General features: G+C 48.2%; 1 protein-coding gene across 5 annotated transcripts in view; it reads left to right on the plus strand.

Moving 5' to 3' along the window:
• Positions 1-14,735, plus strand: part of gabrb2b (gamma-aminobutyric acid type A receptor subunit beta2b) — a 40,089-nt gene that overhangs the window by 1,314 nt on the left and 24,040 nt on the right. The gene's annotated exons all lie outside the window — the stretch shown is intronic.

Here is a 14,735-nt window from a genome sequence, read left to right on the forward strand (position 1 = left end):
TAACAACTGAGAGTGTGAATCATATTTCTTGTTATTGCTCATGTTTTTCATATCTAAACGTCGTTGATATATGAACAATGAATTATCATTCAATTCTCAAAGGTTTTTGGAATTCATTTCCAGACGGCTCAACAGCGTTCCAGCAGCGTTACAGCATGACACAGATCACGAGATCACAACTCAAGAGATACACATAACGAGTCGGTAACCTGTTTGCTAATGAGACTCAGACATACATGAATTATCCTTAACAGTTTTAGAAACACTAGTTGGGTGGAAATACTAGTTCTGGAGGAACTTCTTGAGTGCAGACAAAGTTTTACTTCATGCAAGAGCACCCCCTAGTGATGTGCTTTGTGAACTGCATGCCAGTGAAGGACACAATCTCACAATGTGGAGGATAAGGTCACCCTCCCCATCAACCCTTGCGATGGAATTTGGGACAACATACAGTACATCGTTATGTTTTCAGTAGTGCATTGCTTATAAACTTTTGGCTGCAGGTGTCTTCATTGTGAGATATTCTTCTGCTCCAATGGGTTTGCAGACAGGCTTGTTGCTTTGAAGGGATTGTGGTTAGTAGTTACTAATTGTATGTTGTCAGTGAGCAATTATGGTGGTACCATAATGATACCATACCAGCACCCCAAATCTCTGGATTTGTCGTGGTGGTGTTTCAGATTACCATGCAGGGCACATAGTTATTGGATCAGAAATAGATCAATTGCTGCTCATATAAACACCCCCCTTGCTTTCTCCATGCATTACAGTTTTTGACACACACACACACACGCGCACACGCACACACACACACACACACGCACACACACACACACAAATCACTTGTACCCTCCACACTACAACTGGCCTGGCTCTGAGACTTGAATGCACTCATCCACATTAAAGACTTTTCTCCGAGTAACCAAGGCAAGGGACTAAAGCAACGCACCAGGCACTCAGACTTCCATCACTCCCCCACCCCCCTGCCCCCTCCCAACTGGGGTTCAGAACTGCCATCTGATGGGCATTGCTTCAAATCCTGTTTGTCTGATTGACTAAAAGTTATCCTTGGTAGATTTTGCATTTTATGTTCAGCCTCCCAATCAAAGGGGCTGATACGTGCTTTTAGTTGGCTGGATGGCAGTCCTTTAGAAGCACCTTGGATGTTGTTTTAGATAATGATGGATTTTACCTTCAACGCTCTGTACACATTTGCTCAGGGATCTTTACTAAGTGGTTATTCACACAGCTGAAGCGGGGGTAAACACAGAGAATGTGTGTTTGACCGGGCCTTCAGATCTTCACTGGATCATTACCTTCACAGTGCACCATAGGGGTGGTGCGGTGCCTACTACATCTCCCATCAGGCCCTCTCCAGCTGTGATATGAGAAATCAAAACATCGATGTTTCTTTGATCAAACTCTTAGAGCGTCTCGGCAGCCCTGGCCCTGAAGCCCATCCCCCACACCAACGAGATGTTTGACCTGCTCACCCCGCTTGACCAGCAAGGGGCCGGGCCTGTAGAGGGCAGCGCCACTTTGATCTCCCGTCTCCTAGATCTGCCAGACCCTCTTCAGATCACAGACGGGAGTATCGCTTTCTTCTCCACATGTCCAATCGTATGAGCCTAGCAGGGGCTGGGGCTTCGGCTAAAACCAATTGAAGGTACAGCTGTGTTTCCCTGTGGGGGTGACTGCAGAACTGGAGCCCAAGTAAAGGTCTTATTAACTTGTTGTCCTCTCCATGGACCTCTGTGTTTAGACCTTACTAGCCTGGATCATGTAAACACATTGCTGGGTATTCTCAACGGCTCCAGAGGGCGTTGGTTCCGGAAATCTGTCCACGCGTGTCGAGGTTGTTATGCCTTCTTGGGCCGACGCCCATCTGTGCTGCGCTGTCTTCACACACAGACAGGCATACGGAACTGGACCCCAGTAGACTGTTGCAGGTGTTGGGCTTGAATCCACACTCTCCATGGACTGTTTGCTGGGCCTCTGTTACCCGCTACCTGGCCTGGGGAGGAGAGCAGAAGGTCAGATGTAAGGCTGGGTCACGGATGGCTTTTAGGGTCAGTCAGGATTTGCCTCATTGCGTGTGTGTGTGTGTGCATGTGCCTGTATGTGTGTGTGTGTGTTGGAGGAAGTGTGCTGACATTAACAGGTTGCCATTTGGAGAGGCGGCGTCTGTAACGTTGGAGGGAAGGTCACGCACCTCATGCTACTGGAGCTTCCCATGACTCATCCTTAAACACACAGAGGAAGGGACGCGGGCAGCATCCAAATCAAACAGTGTACCCAGCACCGTGGAGGACAAGTGGCGAGGCTGAATGGAAGAAAGGGAGTCGTTGTTGGACACTTATTTTACATTTACATTTAGTCATTTAGCAGATGCTCTTATCCAGAGCGACTTACAGAAAGTACAGTGACATTCCCCCCGAGGCAAGTAGGGTGAAGTGGCTTGCCCAAGGACACAACGTCAGTTGGCACGGCTGGGAATCGATCTTTGTCTGTCGCTTTCTTTCTTCTTTTCTTTCTTTTGTCTGTCTTCCTTGCCATTGTCATCCCATGCCTATTGACATCTGGTCCCTTTCCTCACCCCCCGGCCTGTGATGCTGCGCCGATCACAATCCCCAGCCCTGTGGCTACCTCTGCCTATACTGACATTGACCAACTGACCCAAGTTGAACACTGGATTTTGGTGTTTCAACACCCATTGACACTTCCCTGCTGCATGACTATGTTAAGCCTGTGTTCAGCCCCTCTCTTTCACCAACCGTCTCCGGAGGAGGGGATCCCTCGCTGAATTGCTCCTCCCAAGGTTTCTTCCATTTTTTCTTCTCTAGTGAGTTTTTCTGGGAGTTGTTCCTTGTCTTCCTTGAGGGCTTAGGTTGGTTGAGGGGCAGTTCTATGGGCATGTGTGAAGCCCTCTGTGACATTGCTTGTGAAAAGGGCTATACAAATAAATGTTGAGTTGATTTGATCTGCGCCGTCGCCAACAGTGTGTTCCGGGGGAGAGGCACTGTGAGGTAAGGATGAGCTCAACTTCTCATCCCTGTCTAAAAACCCTGAAATACTATTATTGATGCAGACAAAGGTCAAGAGGAGCTTATTGATTGGAGAGGAAGGTGCTTAGAATGCAGAGCCCTCCATTTTAGGAGAGAGCACATTCCACTTCCAGCCGCTCAGGAGATCAAGATATCACTGTGAAATGTCGTGGAAAACACAGAGACCGCACTGGACTAGGGAAGCGAGCGTACTGTACAGCGCAGAGGCAGTTAAACAATACATGATCTCCACTGTACGTCGGTTGATATGAAGGGATATTTCCTTATTCTGTGGAAATAGTTTCCTTTTCATATCTTGCGATGCGACTTGGGGACAAAGGCCATTGATTGAATGGACTTAGCGTCTTTGGATGGCGTTTTGTTAAGCCGAGAGTCAGGAGATGAAAGTCTGTCGATATGTTTATACGGCATTTATAATCTCTCGTCTGAACCTGAGTGCTTTAAAACGACATTAACTCTCCATCTGCGAACGCTGTCTGAATCTATTTCCTGGCATCTCCATGGAAGGAACGCCAAGGGCGGAACTGCAGCAGAACTGATGGGTGGTGGGTCAATATTCTGGAAGTAGGAGTGAAATGGCTTGATATGCGATGGATAAGACAGGCAGGGTTGAAGAGGCTTCAGGGCACCAGGTTAGGAGAATGGACCACGCCTGATCCACAAACGAAAAACCTCTGGAGTTACAGAAACAGAGGCTTCAACTCACTTGAGAAGCGTTCCCACTTGTGACGTCATAGCCTATAAGTCACGTGACCGTGTTAAGTCTGTTGTGGACGTCGAGCCATAAAGTGCAGGCGTGTTCGGACCCCACGTGTTTGTTTTTGTCACACTGGCCCTGCGGCATGGGTGACACAGGTGACAGGGTGTTACAGTAACCTTTCAGGAATGTCCAGTGGCTGAGCCCATGTGGATGTCAGGATGTCTCAGTGTTGCGGTGCTGGTGAGGGGGGCTGGTAGTCTGGGTCGCTCTCTGGCCCTCTAAACCCTCCCCTGGTCTACACTCGGGATTAGTCATCAAACCCCAAATGGGAAATTTGCATCCTGGGGGAATGACTGTTTGTGTTACGTAATGAAAGCAAACGGCGAGAGACAGACAGAGAGAGGGAGAGAAGAGAGAGAGAGAGAGAGAGAGAGAGAGAGAGAGAGAGAGAGAGAGAGAGAGAGAGAGAGAGAGAGAGAGAGAGAGAGAGAGAGAGAGATAGCCAAAGGAGCTGTCTCAGATTAGAGGATACTGTGGTGGGGGGTATAGTACATGGAAACAAGGTGTTTTCAACGAGACGTGTTTGACTGGAGGAACAATGGTTGTATGCCCCCCAAGGGTTGCACTTTTTTGCCTGATTAATTCACTTCTTTGTCTTTGTGGTTGTCTTGGATTTCATTGTAAAGCTGCCAGTTGTCTAATATGAGCTGCAGCAAACATACAGTATATGGTTACTCTTCTCAGTAATGTACACACTTCTGCAGTACATTTCATTTCAGAGGTAGCGATTAATGGAATCCACAACTGACATATTCAACAAGGCGTTTGACCTTGAATTCACAGCTATCAAAAACAGTGGACCTTTTCATTAAATATTTCATCCGTTTGGATCATTTCCCCCTTATTTATTATGCGGGTTTCTGTGTCAGAGTTCAATGCATGGGTCTGTTGCATTGCAATGATTTCACGTTCAGTTGACTGAACCGGTGACGGCGCCTTGGGTCCCTTCAACTCACAAATCGCTTTACCTGAGGTCTGTTTTTCCTGCCTATTCCACCTGAAGACTTCAGGGGAAACCACAGGGGAGGTCTACACATACTGACTTTGTATACATTATATGTGGTTGGGTCATGCATCATTCAGGACGAAACACCTTGTCTTACAGTGGGATTTACTGGAGGGAGATTGTGTGGGCAGAGAGTGGCAGCTAAACAACCAGCCGTGCAGCATCCTGCATTATTCATCACTCATTGTTGGTATACCTCCCTGTGTGGTTGGTAATCTATTTAAGTTCCAGTAGAATGCTTGAAATTACATTGAGGGACACATTCTAAGTGGGTTTTTATTATGCCAATTCAGTTTAAATGTAATTAAGACCAGACAGACTATTGTTGACTGTGCAACCAATTAGCAATGTTGACAATAATGATAGACACAGTCATGATGAGCGTGATGATGATGATGATGATGATGGGGAGGATGAATCCTTTGTCATGCCATATGACACAAATACAGTCATGGGTTTGTTAATGACTGGTAGAAGCAATCACTTTTAAATAATTACGCAATCAATTGCACAGTAAACTCGTATGCAATTAAATGCTTAGGACAGACATTTAGAAATCCAGATGAAGTTGAATACAGGACGGGTATTCCCTAACCAATGAAACCACCTGAAACCAAAATAATTGTCTTTCAATATTATACCCACTAGGATCCCCCTAGGGTATCTGTCATTGAATATGGCTGGTTAGGAACAGTGTAATACAGTGATATACTGTACAGTACGTTGTACAGTAATATGTTAACTGCTCAGTACAACCCACAGGATCATCACCAATATTTTGATTGAAAGTTTATTTCAAAAGGGAATTGAGGAGTGAACCATGTTTGCTGACAGGGACATAACTTGAGCGTACAGAGACTCGTTAGGGCTGTTCCATAGTCCCACACGAGTTATTACCAACTTATTGGTTTCTGCCCCCATTGGGTTTGTATGGGTTTGTTTGGATGTGAGAATCGTCACCACGACACCAATGTGTGATTTATTTATTTATTTGACAGAAATGGAGTTTATTTAGGGCACCCTCCCGGGTATTGACTTCAGCTCTTTGATTCCAAAAATATATGACATGATATGGAAGCTCAGTTTAATGACTAGCATGTGAGGCAGCGTGCGCGTCACAGTACCTGACGACACCAGGAGGAAGTGTGAACACTGCACCCTGCGGTTTGCTCGTGACGAGCCGCTGAACATCCAGCCAAGCTCCAGGCACTTCATTTGTAACTAAACTCACCAAAGTGATCCCTTTTTTGAACGTTCATATGCTTTCGGATGAATTTGGATGGGATTTGTATTCCCCATGCACAACAAGTATTGATCCCTGCAACCCTTGAAGTGAGAGTATCACGGTGATAGTACCTTGGATGGTCACTCATATGTCAACAACTTCTTCGAAACTGATTTACCACCAAAAAACAGGGTCAGAGTTGTCCGAGTCGACACAGGGATTTATGAGTTTAGCTGTGTGTGAGTATTAACCATAGGGGTTTGCAAGCAAATCCTCCCATTTCTTAGTATTCACTATTCACTGCGGTTCAACTGTTTTGTGTAAGTGCCAAAATATCCCAAAACGGAAACTTACGTGAGGACTTGAAGGTGTGGGGACTGAGACATGAATTCATATTTGAAACGTATTGTTCACAGGTAAAGGAAAGCGTGAGACAGTTAATCATACAAGAAATGATTCATGTTAGCAGCGTTGACCTTGCAGTTTCGTTCTCTATCTTACATGTCATGATACAACATCCTCTATTACATCAGTGACTCACAGCAGCTTCGGGCAGCCTTTTAGCCAATCGCAACTGACATGATGCCATGAAAAGCTTTCATATCCACCGTCTCTCTTTCCAGCAGCTTCGATTGAAATGTGTCTTTACTGTACCTACACACACCCCCATTGTTGATTATGTTTTATGAAACAAACATGCCTGTTTCATTTAGTAAACACTTGTGGTTTGGATTGAACAAAAAGCAATTCAGTCATTCATGGAGGCTTAGCTGCCACTAGTTTATGCATGGGTCCTGGTCTTAAGCTACAGGACTTAATTCAAGGGACAGTAGGCTGTAGTAACTGTGCCTGAGGTCAATAGTCGTCATCCCCAGCATGAATAGACTTTCAACACTGGCATGTCTCTCTTCGAATGATGTCCAATTGAAAACGTCCTTGTCTCACTGGCTTGTTTAATATAGCCAAAGTCAGTGGTAGCATAACAAATAATACCGCAAACTTTTGCTTCTCAGTTTCGTTTCGGTTGCCGATAACCAGTCTAATACACATATCCACTGACCTGATGGTCAGAGAATCACCACATCCCAGGGACCCTTCATGTTCGTTTCAGACCACATTACTTTCGCACACTTAAACAGTGACATTCTGCTACCTAATTAGAGGAAGCGAGTGTTGGAGCATGAGCACTCATGTCTTTAGCACCATTGGCATCGGTTCATTCTGGAGGCCTCAACAAGCCTGTAATTACCAAGTTGACTTCGAATGGTTGGAGGCACCCACTTGTTCTCTCAGCACAAGGAAGGCCATGGCTCATTGGGCGCAGAGACCATCACGTTCACTGTAAATTCAAGTCTTCATTAAGCGCATGGCACCCTAATGCCACCTGCCTCTCCCCCTCACTGCCTCAAATTCCCCTGGAACCATGCGTGGAGGAGGCTGAAGGACTCGTGCCAATGGCAAACGCATGATGAGCGAGACTGTTTCGCTGGGGAATCGTCGCGCCACCATCTTGACAAGTGACTCCCCTCGCACCGCGCTCTTTGAAGGTTGTTTGCAAAACTGTGCCCGGAAAATCTTGAGTTTCAGTGAAAACGGTGAAGTTTGACAAGAGGGGTTTTGGCTTGATACACCTTCAGACAATCTGTGCTGGGGCAGCAAGGTGGGGAGGTAGACCGGCTGTACACTTACAGTAGACGTGTTCCAAGACCGCAATCTGTTGTGTTGCTCAGTCACTTACTGTAGTTAGCCCCTCTCCTGACATCTCTCTCTCGCTCTGTATCTCTGTCTCACTCTCTCTCTCTCTCTCTCTCTCTCTCTCTCTCTCTCTCTCTCTCTCTCTCTCTCTCTCTCTCTCTCTCTCTCTCTCTGTCTCTCTCTTTATCTCTCTCTCTCCCACACACACACACACTCTGTCGCTCTCTCTCATCCTGTTTTCCTCATGCTGGAGTATGGAGAGGTCTTTTATCAGGGACATCTGAAGACACTCAGGCTGTACAGCTGGGGGAAGAATCGACCAGCTGAAACTCAGCGCTGGTCTTTCATTCAGGATTCTGTCCTTTCAAATTGTTATATTTAAATCATGAATATATTAAGATTTGTATTTCAAATGGACATTTATCTCTAAGGTACAAAATGGAGGCATAATGTGACCAAAGTATTCTGTGCAGTGTTTAATGTGTGGGATTGTAAAGATGGACAGCTCGGGCCATATATAATACGACAAAGCAAGGAGGCTGGGTTTGGAAGGATGCATGAAACAGAATGGGAGGACAGCTATACTTATATTCACACTCATCCAAAGGAAATGACACGCATATAGATGTTTGTCATTCAGCGCACACTTGCTCACAGACACACTGTGTATCTAATGATATACTGCATACATCATTATTAACGATGCGGGGATAGCTTATCATGAAATTAGGGCTGGGGCTCCAAATGTCAAGGGAAGGCAGGCATGTAATCAATTCCCCCTTCGGTATTAGACAGTACACTAGTTAGAGACTGGTTCAGTGTTGTGCCTGACAGTGAACGATGAGGTGAATGTACAGCCATCAAGCCTCTCTGCAGCTGCAGGGCTGAGCATTAGGCAGCCGCATGTTGTTTGCTTGTCGACAGGGCAAGCGTTGGGAATTGACAACATATTGTCTGCGTGCCGTTCGCTCGTCGCGCCGGCGATAATCTGCCCACCTGTCCTCTCGCGGCGTTCGATAATGGTCCGCGGCCCCCGGCTTGCTGCCGTTTGGATTAGGTGGAGTGACAAATGAAAGTGGGTTAATCGCCGCCAGCCGCCGTTACCTCGGCTGCAGGGGAGTGCTCGGCCTGGATGGTCTGTTTGTTTTAATACTGTCCCTCCCCAACACCACCACCACCACCACCACCACCACAGCCACCACCACCACCACAGCCACCACCACCACCACAGCCACCACCAGCACCACCACCACCAGCACCACCACCAGCACCACAGCCACCACCAGCACCACCACCACCACAGCCACCACCAGCACCACCACCACCAGCACCACCACCAGCACCACAGCCACCACCAGCACCACCACCACCACAGCCACCACCAGCACCACAGCCACCACCACTACCATAGCCACCATAGCCACCACCACCACCACCACAGCCACCACCACCACCACCACAGCCACCATGCTTTATCATCAGGGCACATCCAGCTGAGGTTCCACACAGCAAGCCCTTTCTCTCTCTCTCTCTCTCTCTCTCTCTCTCTCTCTCTCTCTCTCTCTCTCTCTCTCTCTCTCTCTCTCTCTCTCTCTCTCTCTCTCTCTCTCTCTCTCTCTCTCTCTCTCTCTCTCTCTCTCTCTCTCTCTCTCTCTCTCTCTCTCTCTCTCTCTCTCTCTCTCTCTCTCTCTGTCTGTCGGCTAGGTAGCCGAACAATAATATACTTGTTACCCAAAAGGGAGTCAGTGATGGATCAACGTTTTACTGGAAACGAGCGGGCGTATCTTCATCAGTTCATCAGTTTACAGACACAGAACTTTCTTTTTTCCTTTTTTTTCGGTCTTTGTTATATCCTCACCTTGGAAGGTGGAGAGAGTGCTCGTTATACCCGCTCTATTTTTAGTCTTTTAATCAAGGTGGCGAGTTGAGACTGGAGAGATTCACAGTGGGAGCCCTTCCAAGGTGTTATCATGGCACCCAGCCACAGTGTGAGCCGACGGAGGCTGGAGCGAGAGTGGCTGAGCACACGTTGACTCGAGGTGGACTTTCATCCGTCTGCCGTCGCATCTCGTCGAGCCATCGGGGCCGGTAATTGGCAATGCTCTGCACCTCCATAAAGAGAGATGTGTGGGGAGGACGAGAACATACAGGCATGCTGCAATCGCCACGGGCAAAACATCTCCACCATCTCTTTGTTTTGCTACATCCATTATTCTATTAGCTTTAAGGTGTCAACAACAAAAAAGAAGCCATGCTAGAGCATGTAACCAGCAGGAGAGGAGTGGTTTTTCACTCGAAAGACTCCATTTCCCCAAGAAGAAACTTGGCGCCCTTCCTACCTCGTCGATTGTTCCCCTTTCTCTTTCACTCCTCTTGCCATATTTAGTTATCGGTGAGAGGAACGCCAGCTAACCTTCCTATCCTGTGGATCTCCTGTGGAGCAATGGAGGGCAGATTGGAGGGAGGCCAACTCCCGAGAATGACACAGCGATTGGAGGGGATTAGTCTTTCATGTGGAGGGTGGGAGGGGGGGGGGGGGGGCGGGGGGCGTGCGTGACAGAGCCTCCCAAAGCTCACATCAGCCACCCCTGCATACCCAGTAGGGTGTGGGTTGTGCAAAGGGATTTTTCTTTCTCTGCCACATTTCCAAATATCCCCCGCTTGTAAATATCCTCGATTGAATGCAGTGGGTTTGGGAAATGAAGTCTGGAAACAACAGGGCTTTATCTCACTTAAATGAATACAGCTAGGGCCCTGGATTTTTGGAGAGGGGCTGCAGTCAATTATCTTAGTCTCAGATTGAGTTTTTTTGGCATGGCAAAATGGCACGCGTGGTTTATTTTTAGGTGCCACTCGGAACTCAAAGTACTTCAACTCAAGAGTGGTCCCCTGATCTCTGTGTCATCGCGTGCAGCTTGTCTCCAAGTTGGAGTACCGCCCCAAGAGAAGCTTATCTACCAGAAATGTGTCATCATGTTCAATTACAAAATGTTTGGGATAAGAGGATGATCTCGCTGAACCAGCTCGACCTCTGACAATGTTACCTTTGACCCTGAACTGAAGAAAGTATCAATGCCAACTTTGTGAAGCACAAACATGTCATGTTCTCTTGACAGATTATAGCAGGGGCCGTTTCTCTGGTTACAATTTTTAGATTCAGAGTGTTTCCAATTCCCCAGTGGATGCCTGAAACGGATTTAGAAGGATAGATGGAATCTCTCTCCAGAACGACCTCGCTCCTTGGTTCTCCTCTGCTGTCATTGGTGAAACTACCCCCCTGTCCCTCTCGCAACCCCCTGCATCTCTTGTAGGTCACACTGACTGAGAGGAGATATTGCTTCTTCGAGGGTGTCCTTCTTCAAGGATGTGTGCAAAGCCCTCTCGTGTGGATGATCCACCTAGAGGTCAGAGACGCGACGAGGAACTCTTTCGCTCTTTCTTTTTCTTCTTTTCTTTTTTGGGTTGCCACACCTCCCGATGACTCGCTCCGATATCAACGGTTACGAACTTGACATGGGTCCTATAGATGTGTCCGTGTATCACACGCTCTCACTGTTGACAATGTGTAGATGTGCCAGTGTCTCTGCTGCGCTGCTGGAATGGGAATCAGCCGGTTCCTTGGTCTTCCATAATGCATGAGGCTGGCTCCCAACGCTTGTGTGTGGCACTGGTGTGTGGTTGTGTGTGCACTGTGTGTGTGTGTGTGTGTGTAGGTGTCAGAGGACAGCTGTCTGCAGCTTTGGAAGCTCTGGAGACGACGGCGAGGCCCATAGTCGGCAAATATACCCCCCCCCCCCAACATGCAACACCCCCCCCCCACACACACACACACCCCACTTCCCCCCCCCCCGCACATAGTCATGCTTGATTTGGACACACGCACACATGCAGAAGTACACATCCACACACGCGCAAAAAGCAGTAAGAAAACATCCAGCAAAGTGGGATCAAATGTGACACGGAGGAGGAGGGTCTTAGAACGTGGATCTCTCCGGCCGCCCGCCCATTCCGAAGTCCTTGAGTGACAGATGAGGTTGAACCTTCCATCTACTTCCTCCCCTCCCCTTGGACTCAAAAGCAGTCTGATAATCTCACCCCCCCACACACACACACATCCCTGCATCCCCGGCCCGCTGAATTGCTACTCAACTCCGCATCACTCAGGGGACAGAAACAGGGCCTGCAGATGCAGCAATCATAACTAATAAATTGCATGTAGTCAGTTAACTGACTCGCCTACTGCCAACAGGCCAGGCCTGGCCGTCTGCTGAGGGAGATCACTGAAAGGCCGGCCTAAATTTGATTCACCTTCAGCAGCCCTGAAAGGAAGTTGTGTCCCGGCCAAGCTAAATGATTAAGGAGTAAGAGCAGATAGAGCGAGAGAGAGACCGAGAGAGAGAGAGAGAGAGAGAGAGAGAGAGAGAGAGAGAGAGAGAGAGAGAGAGAGAGAGAGAGAGAGAGAGAGAGAGAGAGAGAATGCAAAAGGAGTCCTTGAATCAGTTCATCTCTCCCGCGTGCCATCACTGAGGCGCCCGTCTACTGAAGACAAAGGGATGACGACCTCCATTGGAGCAGTCCTCTGGGATGAGGGATGAGGTCCACCACGGGATCATCCAACCAGAGTGCGGCCTTTTGTTGCCTCATCCACACTCTCGGTGGACTACACTCTCGGTGGACTATGGGGGCACGGACGTGATCGTGACACAGATATAAAACACGCCTCTGAAACACGCCTTGTTGCTATGCCGCCTCCACGCAGTATGTTGCCATGAGTTAGCCCTCTTTCTACTTGGAAGACAAGTTTTAAACGGGTATTTTCAGAGCACCGAGGTAACATATGGCATTCCGTCGCAGTGTGGACGGCCTGTTAAACAATCTGTTGAAAGACGGTACGCAGAGCTCGAGGGGAATGTGGCTGCGCGTCAGTGTGTGTCTGTACACTGTAAATGTACGCATGCATGTATGTGTAAATCTCATGTCTATTATTAGGACACTTAGCGTTTCGCTACTTCATAGCTGTGTCACAGAAGGGAATGGGGAACTGTGAGTAGAAGGGGGGGGGGGGGGGGGGACAGGCTTGTTTAAAACGCTGTATGGCCATATGGTTTTATAGAGAAATCGCCTTCTTGTCACTAATACCATTCCTATGTGTGAGTGTGTGAGTGTGTGTGTGTGTGTGTGTGTGCGTGCGTGTTTGTGTGTGTGTGCGTGTGTGATAAACTGCCTTAGTCCTCTCGTCAAGGTCAACATGCTACAGAAATCCTTTTCATAGAATTACTATATCAATTTCACCACCCCTCCTCCTTACACACACACACGCACACACACACACACGCACGCACACACACACACACACACACACACGCACACACTGACTCACGCTCGCACTTTAAAGCTCATCTTTTTTTTACCAGCTCGTTGACTGCAAGCTATCTAAATCCCCTGAATATAATTCAGCACCTGCTATGTTATATGACTGTATCCATTTTTCAGTAATGATTTGATGGGTTTACACTTGGTGGGAAAATGTTCTGGAACTGTTTTCTCGCTTCCCTTTTTCTTTCTTTCTACCAGAGCACGCGGAGTCACAAGAGCGTCTTCTCAGACGAGGGGACAGAGATGGAGAGAGAGGGAGAGGGAGGGAGGGAAAGAGTGAGGGAGGGAAGGAGGGAAAGCAAAGACTGAGGGACAGAGAGTGTGATTGCTAGTCGGGAGAGATGAGGACATGAGAGGTTAGAAAAGGGAGCGCATGAGAGAAGAGGTGAAAGGCGAAGGAGTGAAAGTACAATCGCGGGGGCTGAGGGTGGGGCAGAGAGAAAGGGAGGAGGACGGGGGAAGGAGGAAGCGGGGGCTGAGGGTGGGGCAGAGAGAAAGGGAGGAGGACGGGGGAAGGAGGAAGCGGGGGGGGGGGAGGGGGAGGCCGGGCCGAATGAGTCGAGAGTGGTGAGAATAACAGCAATTTGCATCACCGCTCCGCTGAGCTTTCTCCAGTGCCTTTTTCGTTTTTCTTCATCCCCTCCCAACAAGCACGACACGGCTGCCCTGACATGGAGAGAGAAGGGGATCACTTCAAGGGTACGGGGACGGGGTGGAGAGGGAGAGGGAGGAAAACCCTTACGTGGTCGCTCTCGCAGAGACACTCTACAACCCTCCCCCTCCAAGACTCCCACCGGTTTGCTTCTCCGCTGGCTGGCCTCCTCCTTCAGACCCGAGAGGCCCCCGGAGTCCTGCTTCACTGCTTATTGAGGCTAGTGGTCTAACACGGGCAGTCACTTCAAACAGAAAAGGTGTCCATGCCGGATCCTCTGCAGTTCCCCCGAGTGTTCCGGAACCTTCTCAGAACAAAACGAGCTAGTTTGCGGAAGAATCTATAGCTCCATCGCGCCAAGGCCACTCTTTTATCTTTTTTTTCATTTAGTTAAATATATATATACAAATGAAGTCTTGACCACCCCCGCCCAGCGCCCCTCCCCCCCACTCCCACACACAAGTACATGTAATTATCCTGTAGGAGCACTTAACCCTGGGTATTTTGTCCATGCTTCCTGCCTTGACTGAAAAGCTCTCAAGCTGCGGTCAACACTTGTTCTACTTGTGCAGACTTGACATGAAGCTTTTACCTGGAAGCGGACAGGAATGAGGCCTTTTTGACTTCAAGCTTAACTCTGAGGCTGTTTTTATGAAACCGTATTGGCAAGCTGAGACTGAAAGAAGGACTCGATGATGTCCGAGATCACATTAAATAGAAAGGACGTACAGAGGAAACCCAAACGTCACTATTTCACCTGCATCCTTAGCCTGGGTGAATTGCTGGAATGAGTGGAGCCACATAAATAATGAACACATGCCCTCTATTTTGAGGCAAACAATGTATTTCGGGTCCTCCTCTTTGGGTTGGCTCAAGCTGTGCTTCTCACAACCAGAACAATGTAGTGGACATCCAGCCAAAACTACATGTCATGGTTGGAAAAGCAGTGGGAACTG

Source organism: Hypomesus nipponensis, chromosome 5 (assembly GCF_054491055.1).
Source record: "Hypomesus nipponensis isolate SF chromosome 5, ASM5449105v1, whole genome shotgun sequence".
Classification (NCBI taxonomy): Eukaryota; Metazoa; Chordata; class Actinopteri; order Osmeriformes; family Osmeridae; genus Hypomesus; species Hypomesus nipponensis.